This window comes from Scyliorhinus canicula, chromosome 7 (assembly GCF_902713615.1).
Source record: "Scyliorhinus canicula chromosome 7, sScyCan1.1, whole genome shotgun sequence".
In the NCBI taxonomy this organism is placed as follows: domain Eukaryota; kingdom Metazoa; phylum Chordata; class Chondrichthyes; order Carcharhiniformes; family Scyliorhinidae; genus Scyliorhinus; species Scyliorhinus canicula.
This window is the reverse complement of record NC_052152.1, coordinates 8,459,092-8,473,429: the sequence shown is the minus strand read 5'-3', so window position 1 is coordinate 8,473,429 and position 14,338 is coordinate 8,459,092. Positions and strand designations below refer to the sequence as shown.

At 46.5% G+C, this 14,338-nt stretch overlaps 1 protein-coding gene across 1 annotated transcript in view; it reads left to right on the top strand.

Annotated features, from left to right (window-relative positions):
* The first annotated feature begins 10,580 nt into the window (after positions 1-10,580).
* Positions 10,581-14,338, top strand: part of robo2 (roundabout, axon guidance receptor, homolog 2 (Drosophila)) — a 1,648,725-nt gene continuing 1,644,967 nt past the window's right edge. The window contains exon 1 of the mRNA XM_038801330.1: positions 10,581-10,677. The gene's annotated coding sequence lies outside the window, so the exon portion shown is untranslated. The remainder of the gene's footprint in view (positions 10,678-14,338) is intronic.

Below are 14,338 nucleotides of genomic sequence, written 5' to 3'. Positions count from 1 at the left end.
GAAATCTGCTGACCTTACTTGGTCTGGCCTACATGTGGCTCCAGATCCCCAGCAATGTGTTTGACTCCATGCTCTGGAATAGCCTAACAAGCCACTCAGTTCAAGGGCAATTAGGGGTTGGTAATAAATGGCAGCTTTGTCAGTGACACCCACTTCCCAGTCATGATTTTCTTCTTTTAAATTACCGGAGGGTTTCCGATCTTTTCTCCCTTTCTCTAAGCTTTCTTTTCAAAGGTTTAGGTTGAAGGACCCCTTGATGTGATGGCAGTCACAGACCAACATATTGAAATTATAATGCGATACAATGTGTATCAAATTCTACAAGTAAGGATAGCCCTAGTCAGCTGGTGTCCCACACCATCTCTATCGGATGGCCAACCTTCAAACATCAACCTTCGCTGTTGGGAACACATGAACACGACAAAAGGACTGTTGAGAGGGCAAACCTGATCCAGTCCTTTGATATTGTTCATATGTGCGCTACGGGATCCACTGGAAGGCAGCCAGGATTAATACCCCTGACTGCTGTGTCCTGGAGCAGAATGCTTAATTGTCGTGCGAATGGCAGCTGTATTTTAACTTGTAACAATAAAAACATTTTGGTTTCTCGTGTCAATGTGCCGCTCCTGTTAAAGATACCCTTGCTGTTCCAGTGCCTTCTTACTTGTCAGGCTTACGCGCTTTGTGCTTTGTGTGTGCCCTGTTACATAAACTGAAAATGTTGGAAATGCTCAGCCGGTCTGGCAGAATGTATGGACAGAGAAACAGGGGTCAGGGCCAGGGTTACCCAGCCCTGCCAGTGTCATGGGCCAGGGCCCAGAAACTCCAAAGTGTATTATGAAGTCCACCTGACCTCCAACCTATCTGTTGAATTTGACTAGAATGGACATAAGAGCTTTCCCTTCCGGTGTGATTGATCAGTCTATCTTTCTAGATACTTTAATCAAAACAAGTTTTATTCAAAGAACTTTGTTAACATATATATATAAATCAATTACAAACATAAAGACACCCCACAGCTACAGTAATCTTTGCATAACATTTAATGAATTCCCCCTTAACTGTTCCAATTCAAAAACAAAATCCCATACACTAAAAGCCTCTTTTCAAGGGCATGGCCCAGCACTCTGAATTCTCACTTGAATAAGACTGGTCTTGTTACTGAAATTCTAATCCAATTTTCAACCAGCAGCGGTTGAAAAACATGCCTTGCCAGCAACCTTCCGGAAAGCAATTATATTTCCAAAGCCACCACCAAGGTGATTTTTACTGGTACACATATTTAAAATGAAAATAGAGAGAGACAGGCCAAAGCATTTCTTTTCTCTGTCTGAGGTCCACAGCAGTCAAACTGAAAAAAAACTCGAGCAAAACCTCACAGCCAGAGCTCAGCTTCACCCACAAAATGACATCACTGAAGCCGTGTGATACGACAAAAACCTTTCTTAAAGGGACACTCCCATGGCACCAAGATCTTCCAGCCTCGCCAAAACACAATGGGCTTGTGGTTGGTCCACCGCCACCCCCATGGCCCGTCCGCCCACAGAAGGTTCCGGCCAACATTTCAGGCCGAATGGCAGGAGGGTGGTAATTGGACAGGCAAAGAAACCAAAAGATGGGCCTGGAGGAGGTGTGAATGGAAAAGAGGGGGAATTGGGGTTAGGATCCCAAATGATTGAATTCACAAATGAGTTTGGGATGTTGTAAAATGTCTTCTTCGAGCTTCGATGCTCAGCTGTGAGTGGAAGACTTTAGAAGGTCAAGGTCATAGAGGTCAGGGTGGGAATGGGGTGACCAGCCAATCCTCAATTTATCTTCCCAATGTAGAGGAGACCACATCATGAGCAGCTGAGACAGCACATTAACTTCAGTAAGTGTGTAGTGCAAGGGTGATATATGGCTCATTGTTGAGGGTGGTCAGAGGGTCAAGATAACTGCACAGCCAAGACACATGACCAGCATGTGCAGTGCTGGAGACACCGATCCAGTTAAAATGTAACCTCTCCCATGGCCCATGTGGCTTTTGTAAAATGACCTTTGCCACAACCATGGCTACCAAAAACTGTTATTGCCTAACCTACACCCTGCACCCTTTAAAACTGGTGAGGAGAGGAGTGGTCACACCACCGGAGGTTTATACCTCCACTGGTTGTGCTCCTTTAGCATGACATTGGGTGGCACGCTGGCTCAGTGGTTAGCACTGTTGCTTCATGGCGTCTAGAGACCTGGGATCGATTCCCGGCTTGGGTCACTGTTTATGCCGATTCTGCACGTTCTCACGTTTCCTCCGGGTGCTCCGGTTTCCTCCCACAGTCCAAAGTTGTGCGGGTTAGGTGGATTGGTCATGCTAAATTGCCCCGTAGTTTCCAACAGTTAGGTGGGGAAATCTGGGGGCAATGGAGAGGGCATGGGGAGGAGGTGGGGGGCTCGATGGAGTCCCCAATACGGGGGAACCACCGGTTTGTACCAGGGCGCATCGATGGCAGGTTTCTTGGCTGGCACAGGGTAGGTATCAGGAGGTTGAGGGACCTATTTGTGGATGGGAGGTTTGCGAGCCTGGGTGAGTTAGAGGGGAAGTTTGGGCTCCCCCCGGGGAACATGTTTAGGTACATGCAGGTTAGGGCGTTTGCCAGACGGCAGGTGGAGGGGTTCCCTCTGCTGCCCCCACGTGGGGTACGAGACAGGGTACTCTCGGGGGTGTGGGTTGGAGGAGGGAGGATTTTGGACGTGTACCACATCATGCAGGAGGTAGATGAGGTCTCGGTGGAGGAGCTGAAGGGTAAATGGGAAGAGGAGCTGAGTGAGGAGATTGAGGAGGGGATGTGGGCGGATGCCCTGGAAAGTGTGAATTCCTCCTCTTCTTGTGCGAGACTTAGCCTCATACAGTTCAAGGTGCTGCATAGGGGCCACATGACTGGGACGAAGATGAGTAGGTTTTTCGGGGGCAAAGACAGGTGTGCCCAGCGAACCATGCCCTTACGTTCTGGGCATGCCCAGTGCTGGGGGAATTTTGGAAGGGGGTAGCTAGGACGGTGTCGAGGGTGGTGGGATCCAGGGTCGAGCCAGGCTGGGGACTTGCAATTTTTGGGGTTGCAGTGGAGCTGGGAGTGCAGGAGGTGATAGAGGCCGGTGTTCTGACCTTTGCATCCCTAGTAGCCCGGTGGAGGATCTTCCTTCAATGGAAGGATGCGAGGCCCCCAAGCGCGGAGGCCTGGATCAATGATATGGCGGGGTTTATCAAATTGGAGAAGGTGAAATTTGCCCTGAGGGGATCAGTACAGGGTTTTTTGGGCCTTTCCTTGACTTCCTGGCAGAACTGTAGGAAAATGGGCCGGCAGCAACAGCAACCCGGGGGGGGGGGTTTGTTTTGGGGGAAGGGAGAAATGTGTACATGTGTTTACTGAATATGCCGGGTGCTTACTTATTTCTTCTTTTTGTAGTTGCTGGGGGGGGGGGGGGGGGGGGGGTTGGTTTTGGGGGTTATTGTGTTTTTTCTCTTTTTTTTGTTGTTAATACTGTTTTCTTGTTATTTTCTGTTGTTGATATTTTTTGAAAATCTCAATAAAAATTATTTAAAAAAAAAACAGTTAGGTGGGGTTGCTGGGTTGCGGGGCTAGGGTGGGGGTGTGGGCTTAGGTAGGGTGCTCTTTCAGGGCCTGTTGTAGACCCGGTGGGCTGAATGGCCTCCTTCTGCACTGTAAATTCTATGATTCTATGATTAGAAGCATGTAGAAGCTCAACTAATGAGGCCAGACAGGGGTTTAACTTCAGGACCGTTGGCTAGATTCAGATTCGTGAGCAGATTCCATTGGTTTGTCCACCTACAGTTTTGGCCCAAGGACACTTGCCTGGATGAGAGTAGCTCCAACAACAAGCTTGGCACCATTCAGGACAAAGCACATCTTCCACCACCTGCGCCAGCCGAGCGAATCATCTTTAAGATGCACTGCAGCCATTGCCCAAGGCTCCTCCAACAGCACCTTCCAAACCACCCAGAAGGGCAAGAACAGCAGAGACACCGGAATGCCACCAACTGCAAATCCCCCTCACCACCCTGACTGGGAAATGCATTACTGTCCCTCACTGTCACTGGGTGGAAATCCTGGAACCCCCTCCCTCACAGCACTGTGGGTGTACTTACGCTGCATGAACTGCAGCGGTTCAAAAACATGCCTCGCCAGCACCTTCTCAAGGGCAATTAGGGACGGGTGACGGTAACACCTCAGAAAATAATGGGAAAAAAAAACAATTTCTCCTGGGGAGAGATTGGTTAATTAAATCGCTGGTGCTACCTGGCAAGATAGCAAAGTGTGACTAGAATGAACAGGAAAGCAAAACTAACAGTTCCAATGTCTGTATTTAGATGTGTTAATGTGATCAGATTGAGTTCATTTAAATTAAGACACCGAGGCGTGTGTGTGTGTGTGTTTAGTTTCCTTTCATACTTGGAAATTGAATGAAGCTGTAGATAACCAACGTGTGATTCCGGAGATATTCATGCAACCCTGTGGACTGGGATTGATTGAGATCAGAGTGAATTGATCAATTTTCCCCTCTCGCTCTTTTTTTCCTGAATCCAGCATTGTTATCACTGACTGCCCTGTGGGAGTCTGTACGATGAGTTTCAGCCATGATATTCAACTAGTTTGGTCATAACAGACAGTCGCTCCTGATCCGATTTTTACGTGTTTTTCGCATACTCGTGCACTTAACAACAAGTGTTTACGGGCCAGAGAGTGGCACTGGGAATCTCTCGGTCACTGAGCTGTCTTCCTGCAAGTTGTTCTTGTTGTTTTGTGAGCCAATAAATCCCTTGACACTCCCCCCCCGGTCACGGTAACTTCCTTCAGTAGCACAGTGGGTAGCACTGTTGCTTCACAGCGCCAGGGTCCCGGGTTCAATTCCCGGCTTGGGTCACTGTCTGTGCGGAGCCTGCACATTCCCCCCCAGTCTGTGTGGGTTTCCTCCGGGTGCTCCAGTTTCTTCCCACAAGTCCTGAAAGACGTGCTTGTTAGGTGAATTGGACATTCTGAATTCTCCCTCTGTGTACCCGAACAGGCGCCGGAATGTGGCGACGAGGAGATTTTCACAGTAACTTCATTGTGGTGTTAATGTAAGCCTACTTGTGACACGAATAAAGATCATTCACTCCCTCAAGGTGAGACCACAGTGGGTCTGGCTATCCACTGACAAGTGTGGCCCGGCCAAATCAATCACTGCCTTACCTCACAGTCCATATTACCATATCCGCTCTTTAGCTCAGTTGGCTGAACAGCACAGGATCAATTCCTATACTGGCTGAGGTTGTTCGAACAACCTCAACCTTGCCCCTTGCCTGAGGTGTGGTGATCCTCCGGTTAAATCGCCACCAGTCAGCTCCCTCCTCGAAGGGGAAAGCAGCCCATGGTCATCTGGGGCTGTGGTGACTTTGATTTTACTTTTGCCCTGAAATGCTCCCAGATCATCCGAGATTACAAGTGCAACCCTGCTTTCCCTTAAGCCATAAATGACTTCTTTCCAGCTGCTATTCCCGAGCCTTCTATGCTCTAAATATGCAGAGCTCAAGGACAGCCCCTGAGGATGTGAAAGTCGTTGCAGAATTGAAAGTCTTGTTTTTTTTATGCAGGAGTTGCATGGAGTTTATTATGTTGCTGCTTCTTGCTTAATCTTCAGACAAATACTGTAGAACAATGCTGGAAGTACAAAGTAATGGTCACTTCATGTCAGGAACTTTCCTTTGATCAATGTTGGACCCTGAGTCAGTGCCACATTTTTTCCTTGTGAATCAAATGAACGAACTTGTGCTTTGGTCTGATAAATCCATCATGAGGCTAAATCAATGTCTGGCCATTGGTGGAATTGAGAAAGTGAGCCAGGTTCCCCTAAATGAAGTCTAGAGCTTGCTTAGTGCGTGCAACTGCTGAGCCAAACTGGCTGGGAGGGTCCTCAGTTTTGAGTTATATCCGTCCAACAGGGGATGACAATCATGAAGCGAGCATGGTCATGTTGGGCGTTCACAGGATACTACAATGCAGAAGAGGCCCTTCGGCCTATCGAGTCTGCACCGACACATGAAAGGACCTGACCTCCCAGCACTTAGCCCATGGCCTTGAGTGTTATGATATGAGAGGTATGGACAGGGTGGATAGCAAGAAGCTTTTTCCAAGAGTGGGGGTGTCAGTTACAAGGGGTCACGATTTCAAGGTGAGAGGGGGAAAGTTTAAGGGAGATTTGCGTGGAAAGTTTTTTACGCAGAGGGTGGTGGGTGCCTGGAACGCTTTGCCAGCAGAGGTGGTAGAGGCGGGCACGATAGCATCATTTAAGATACATCTAGACAGATATATGAACGGGCAGGGAACAGAGAGAAGTAGATCCTTGGAAAATAGGCGACAGGTTTAGATAAAGGATCTGGATCGGCGCAGGCTGGGAGGGCCGAAGGGCCTGTTCCTGCGCTGTAATTTTCTTTGTTCTTTGTTCTATGCCAAGTGCCCATCCAGGTACATTTTAAAGGATGTGAAACAACCTGCCTCTACCACCCTCCCAGGCCATGCATTCCAGACTCTGGATAAAAAGATTTTTCCTCAAATCCTCCTAAACCTCCCACCCCTCACTTTGAACTTGAGTCCCCTCTTAACTGACCCTTTAACTAAAGGGAACAGCTGCTCCCTATCCACCCTGTCCACGCACCTCATCATCTTGTACACCTCAGTCAGATCGTCCCTCAATCTTCTCTGCTCCAGCGAAAACAACCCAAGCCTGTCCAACCTCTCTTTATAACTTAAATGTTCCATCCCAGGCAATAACCTGGTGAAATGCCTCTGCACCCCCTCCAGTGCAATCACATCCTTCCTATAATGAGGTGACCAGAATTGTACACAGTGCTCCAGCTGTGGCCTGACCAAAGCTCTATATAACTCCATCATGTCCTCCTTGCTTTTGTGAACCATGTCCAGATTGATAACAGATTATGTCTTTATGCACCACCCTATGAACCTGACCACTCTGCCTTCAGAGATATATGGACAAATACGTCAAGGTCCCTTTGTTCCCTAGAACCTCTCAGTGTCAGACCATTCATTGAAGACTTCCTTGTTAAATTATTCCTTCCAAAGTGTATCACCTCACACTTTTGAGGGTAAATTCCATCTGCCACTTACCTTCCCATTTGACCACCCCGTCTCTATCTTCCTGTAACCCAAGACACTCAACCTCGCTGTTAACTACCCCTCCAATCTTCGTGTCATCTGCAAACTTGCTGATCCTACCCCCTCGAAAGTCATCTATGTGATTTATATAAATGACAAACAATAGGGGGCCTAGCATGGATCCCTGTGCTAAAACAGTCGTCTGTCATCACCATCTGTCTCCTACTGTTGAGATGGGTTTATCCCAGAAAGACGGGTAGTGAAGGATAGAACTGGTTAAAATCATCTACAGATATTTATTGACAGAGATCCACATGAGAAGTATGGACCTCCTAACCCAACAATTACAGTTTCAGCCTGTTCCTATTTATAGACACATGAGTGAATCCCCAATTAATATCTTTCCCAAAGGTAGAGGAGTCTAGAACTAGAGGGCAGAGGTTTAAAGTGAGAGCGGAGAGATACAAAAGAGACCAGAGGGGAAATCTTTTCACACACAGGGTGGTGAGCATCTGGAACGAGCTGCCAGAGGCAGTGGTAGAGGCAGGTACAATTTTGTCCTTTAAAAAGCAGTTAGACAGCTACATGGGCAGGGTGGGTATAGAGGGATATGGGCCAAATGTGGGCAAGTGGGACTAGCTTAGTGATAGAAACTGGGCGGCATGGACAAGCTGGGCTGAAGGTCCTGTTTCCGTGCTGTAAACATCTATGACTCCATGACTCTTCTATCTTCATACAACAAATATAATTAACAGGGCCATCTAGGGAAAATAAGATTGAACTAGTTAGTGTTGGAGTGCGATGGAGGAACAAAGAAGCCTATTAATCGTAGGGCAGAAGTCAAGTTTAGGCTGAGCTCTGATGCTGGCACTGACCTGTGAAAGGCAGATGCCTGACTGCGAATAGTAGACTATTGTGCTGGGTGAAAGATGGAGTAGACCCACCTACCCTGGAAGCAGATCAGAAGTAGCCGTGGCCTGCCAAGTACCAAGGCCACCTTGAAAAAACCCACCTTTGGGATCATTATCCCAGTTATGTTATTAAATATTAGGCCCTCTAGCCCTCACCCTTCACATCTCTAACCTAACCTGCCCCACCCATACCCCCTGCTAACTCATGCCAACCCATGATTCCCACCCACTCCCAAAGATTCCTTATACCCTCCATGCCAAACTATTCCCCCATCCTCTCCCATGGCTCCTTATCACCAACTTAATCCAAACCCCTCAGCAAATTTTACCCTTACACCTTTCATGCTGACTCACCCAGTATCCATGTACAGACTTCAGGAGCCATATAATAATAATAATCACTTATTGTCACAAGTAGGCGTCCATGAAGTTACTGTGAAAAGCCCCTAGTCGCCACATTCCGGCGCCTGTTCGGGGAGGCTTCACAGCTCCAGGGTCCCAGGTTTGATTCCCGGCTTGGGTCACTGTCTGTGCAGAGTCTGCACGCTCTCCCAGTGTCTGCGTGGGTTTCCTCCGGACGCTCCGGTTTCCTCCCACAAGTCCCGAAAGACGTGCAGTTAGGTAATTTGGACATTCTGAATTCTCCCTCCGTGTACCCGAACAGCCGCTGGAATGTGGCCGGAATAGGGGCTTCTCACAGTAACGCCATTGCATTGTTAAGTATGCCTACTTGTGACAATAAAGATGATTATTATTATTATTATTATTGAACCCGCACTGCTGGCATTGTTCTGCATTAAAAGCCAGTGTTTAGCCCACTGTGCTACACCAGCCCCTATTGTGATGAAAGAAAATAGAGATCTAAATATGTATTACTATGGTTAAAAAAACATTCACACCCATGAAAGTCCCTTTAAATGTTCCCAAGCACTGAATCCCTTATAAAACATTGAGACTTATATTTATGACTCTGCATCAAAAGCCGATAATCTATTAGTCACCTTTGAGCGGTCAATCAAACTGCATCTAGAATTCTGTCTGGAAAAAATATTAAGTTGTCGAAAGCAGCTAAGCACTAATAATGACAAAATGATAGTCCTTGAAGTAATTTCAGCAGGCAGCTATTGTAGCTGCAAGTACAGGTTTGTTTTTCAACTCTTAGTGACACAGGCAGCCTTTTAAAAAAATATTTATAGGGCTGAGATTTAAATAACTTCCCAGCTTGAGTCCTGCTTATCACTCACTGACACAGGCAGGCTATTTCTTCTAACTTTTAAAGGCCAGGGATTTAAAGAACATTACATTGTGACCGTTCGGCTGACATTACCCACCCTTCAAGACCACTTTCAACTACTGTAATTTGTAACTCCAACATTGTGAGATAAGGCTCTTGCTACAATGAAAATTGGGTCTGTTTCAACTCAACGGTGAGTTTGAACTTTCCTTGTGAGTGAATCAGGTCCTTCCCCATTTCCGCTACTTTTGGGAATGGGATCTGTTGGAAATCGGCGGGTGGGGGGGCGGGGGGGGGGGGGATGTGGGGAAGGGGGGCGACTTCCAAATCCGGGTACCACCGCCATTTTCGAATCTCTGTGCCCTCTCCATGCCTTGTAAGTCCAGGTCAGTGTCTTGCATTTGTCACGTGCAAAATGAATTTCAGGGCCACGGGGTAAGGAGCGGTAGTTAACAGCATAGCTTTTTCAAAGAACCAGCACGTGTGTGATGGGCTGAATGGCCTCCTTGCGTGCTGTGACACGCTGTCAGCACTCATCCATTACCTCGCAAGTCCCTCTCTGCTCAGAAAGACTCAATAACCCTCGTCCCCAGAAACCTTTAGAGCATTTTTTTGGGGGTTTCTTTTGGGGAAAGAAAATATAGAAAAGCATCTGGAGGGAAATGCGCAAGTCACCGCCGATAATGCACCTCTGCTTTATCACTTCTAAATCGTGGCAGATTAGATTTAATTTCCTTCGATCACTGGTGTATCCTTTTTCATTGGAGAGCTCAGACTCTTAATATGAAATAATGTGCCTCAAATGCGAGGCTGTTGGATTCTCGTCTGTGGCAGTGATTTGTGGAGAGCTTGTGTTTGCTATTCTCTTACGAAACCCAGTGAGCAGTGTCAACCTGACTGTATTATCGAAAAGAACCTCTGTCTCAATGAAGGATTTCGGAAGGACAAGTCGGACTGGCAGTATTTCTGAGAGAAGGCTTTTATTCTGAAAGTGCCTGCAGGCAAGTCTTGTTCTATGTATTAGATTACAAGGAATGTAAGACCTGTGGCAATCTCCATTATCTTCAGTCTTCTCTCTCTCTCTCGCTCTTTCTCCATCGCTCCCTTCTCTCTCTCTCTTTTGCTTAGACTGAGTAAAGGGGGCTTAACTTATTCCGGAATTGCAGACAGAGTGGACTCCCTGGGGCAACTGTGGACAAGTGGAATCAAGGGGGTTGGGGAGGGGGGGAGAACAGGGGAGTGTCAGAGCCCAGTCGGCAGCCAAAGAATACTGACAGACCCCCCCCTCCGAACCCAGCTCCCCTCCCCTCCTTTCCCCACCATCCCTCCTCTTCTCAATACAAAACATCAACAGCAGAGACCAGCATCTCCGAGAGGCAAACCTGAGGTAAGTTAGAATATTATCAATGGTGAAAAGGGGAGGTGGTCAATTTAAATCTGTATGTATGCAAACTCTGTTCACTTCTGAATGTGAATTTTAAATGTCCAAATTCCTGAATATTTCTGATGTGTTCCATAGGAAAAAAAAAACAAGTTTTGTTTGAGATAGAATTTCCAGCTCGTAACAGGCCATTCGGCCCTTCTACACTGTGCTGATGTGTACATGTCAAGAGCATTTTAAAATGTTATTTTCGCACCGAGGAAATTGTTGGATTGCAGGAAAAAAAGTGCTTTGAGCAGGCGAGAAGGTTTGGAATTTTTAAAATGATGAAATAGATTTCATTGGATAGATTTTCACTGCAGGAGCGAATAATTTATTTTTACTGATCTGCTTGACTTCCGATAGGTTTGGAAATGTTCTCTTTAATGTGGTGGTGGTGATATGCACTGAACTGGACCGCCCAGGAAAGGGAAGGGTTAATTCCAGGTCTAACCTGGGGGTTACAGGGGTTGCTGTTCTAAGATTAATGTCGGGGAGGTGGGTAAACAGGACCAGGTAGTCTCACTTCTGATCCTAGCGAGGTTCTGCTTGAAAGCAGGGTGTGTGTGTGTGTGGCTGTACAGAAACCTGACCAGAGAGACATTGGGTTTGGCGGTGATGCCTCCCTAGGTGAATGGCTCTGCCAACACTCTCAATCCCGGGTCCATAACGTGGGATATTTGGAGTTGGTGGATGTCTGGATAGTCGTGGAAGAATAGCCATCTACTTTCACAGTAAGGAGCATTGAGGATGGTCTATGCACTGAGCAAGGTCTCCACAGGGTTAATCTTAAGAGTGCATCCAAGCCCTTTTTAAAGTCGCTGTGTATATACTCATTGTGCCCCATGTGTGTCATGTTGCACTGAATAATATTATGGGAGCAGCCTGAATCTATCCTCACTTGAAAGATTTGCTCCGCTCATCGTCCCTCTTCCACACAGCACTTTACTCGATCTGGACAAAGAACAATGCCGTTATAAAGATCTGATGAATGGAGCAAGGAGCTGAACCCATCAGCAACCATGGAAGTCCCAGGGTGCAAGGCTGGTCTGTTGTGAGATCAGCTGAACCAGGAGAGGAAGAAGAGGGGGAGGAGGATTGGGATTGACTCAGTACCTTGGAATGAGGGAATGAAAACTTCAGGCAAAGTAATCAACTCCCGATCACCATCCAGTGCTCGCCCCCTCCCCCTCCCCCCCCCCCCCCCCCCCCCCCCCCCCCCCCCCCCCCCCCCCCCCCCCCCCCCCCCCCCCCCCCCCCCCAGCATGAGAATGTGGGCAGAAATCACCCAAATATAATTGACAGGCAGAAAAGTGAATGTAAAAAGCTTAGAATGTTGGCCTTTATCCCAAGGGGAAGGAATACAAAGGTGTAAAAGTTGCACTATAGTTACATAAATCTCTAGATGTGTAGTGTGCGCCATTCAGTTTTAGACATTGCACCACAGGAAGGATTTGTGACCTTGGAAGGTGTAGTTCAGATTGATATTGGAGTTAAAAGTATTAAATGATGAGGACAGGTTGCAGAGGGTAATCTTGTATTTCCATGAATGAGGAACATTAAGGAGTGATCTAATTGATGCATAAGATGTTCAAGAGAGTCGACAAGATAGATCAAGAAAAATTATTTTCCCTGATGGGGGAGTTCAGAACGAAAGGAATTTAGAATTGAGAAGCCTGATATGCGTTCAGGGGTGATGTTTAGCTCACAAGGCTAAATCGCTGGCTTTTAAAGCAGACCAAGCAGGCCAGCAGCACGGTTCGATTCCCGTACCAGCCTCCCCGGACAGGTGCCGGAATGTGGCGACTAGGGGCTTTTCACAGTAACTTCATTGAAGCCTACTCGTGACAATAAGCAATTTTCATTTTTCATTTCACGTCAGGAAGCATTTCTTCACCCAAGCGGTAATGGAAATCTAGAATTGTCTCTGTGGGGGAGTTCAAGGGGCGAATTCTCAGGGTGTCACATGACCCACTCAGCCAGTCGGGCCGGAGCGCGCCATGGCTGGTGCTGAGCACGGGTTTTCCTTGACAGTTTTGTCAAGGAGTCTGGAGTCATGAATGTAGTGATCTCTATATGTGCATGTATACAAGGGGTTAATGTGTAATCAGGAGTACCAGATGATCACTAGAGGGTCGGACCAACAGGGGTATAAAAAGCAACCACATGGGTCTCTACCAGGGCTATAGCAGACTAGTTCAGATGGCTAGTGGAGTTTTGTATAGTTACCGTAGTTAGATCTTGTTAACCGTATCACTAGTATCAAAGTTAAAGTAAAGAACTCATGCAATTATTGTTATAGTTACTCAATAAACCTTTTGTTACTACTGGACGAGTTTGAGTCTTCTTCATCGAGATTCAGAAGACCTCATCACTAACCAAGGTTTGAGTAGCGCATGTTACCTACCACACGGGAAACAAAACATGGTACCAGGCGTTTTGGCTTTAACAGAACTAGTTAGATTTGGTTAGACAAAAAGAGAAGAAAACTCAGACCGGATATTCGACTGTGGAAGACTTCACAGCAAATCAATCCTCGACAACTAACTATGGGACTCATTGGACCTCTAGGGCAGCTGGAAACAACCGGTAATTGAAGTTATGACTGGAAAAGATTTGAACAGCTATTCCAAATATTTATCGCAGCTAATGATGTAAGCACGGTCTCTGACGCAACGAAAATAGCACTACTACTCTCAACAGGAGGGCATGAAGCTAGAGAAATTTATAATTGCTTTAATTACTTAGAAGGTGAAGACAACACCAAATTAGAAGTAATACTCAAAAAATTTGATGAACACTGTAAAAGTCAGTCCGGAAAGATGCTGGAAAGAATTAACTCTTGTCATCAATGCCAGAGAAACGGAGGGCCCATCTCTGATTTTATTACAAATCTCAAGTTAATACCACAAGGCTGTGATTATGCTGATTTCAGAGTCACTATGATAATGGATCAATTAATTTATGGACTATTTGACAAAAATTTGAAGGAAGAACTTTCACAAGATAGGTATCTAACTCTAGAAACTGCTACACAAAAATGCCTTGCTTATGAACAAAAACAAAATCAATACTGTGAGTCTTTACAAACACAGAATCAGTATCTAGAAAACAAAATCGGTAAAAAATGGCCCGAACACTCACCACGAGGCAGAGGCAGGATCTCACTCGATGCAACAGCACTTTTTGATTGGGAGCCACCTTGAGCAAGAGCGTTCCGGCCAGTACGCACATGCGCACTTCTCAAAAAGAAGGAAAACGGCAAAATACACTCGAGAAGCCGCGCATGCGCAGTTGCGAAAAGAGCGCACAGTAAAGGAAACTTGAATTGCGCATGCGCAATCGATTCCGACGCATGACATCATGAGCATCATGATGATGCCCACTTAAAAGGGGAATGCACGGAAATGAGCAAATAGAAATGTAAAGCTGCAAAACCCAATTTTCTTACCTCAAAAGACAGAACAATGCCCCAGTAGTTGAAAATAACTTTCACAACACCCTGGAACAAGCAGTCTGCACCACCCAAAGTGAAGAGCACAATGACAAATCCGAAACCCAAGAAGATGATTTGTTCATTGAACATGAAGAGAATGATAACAACTCCGAAACAAAAAGAGATGATTTG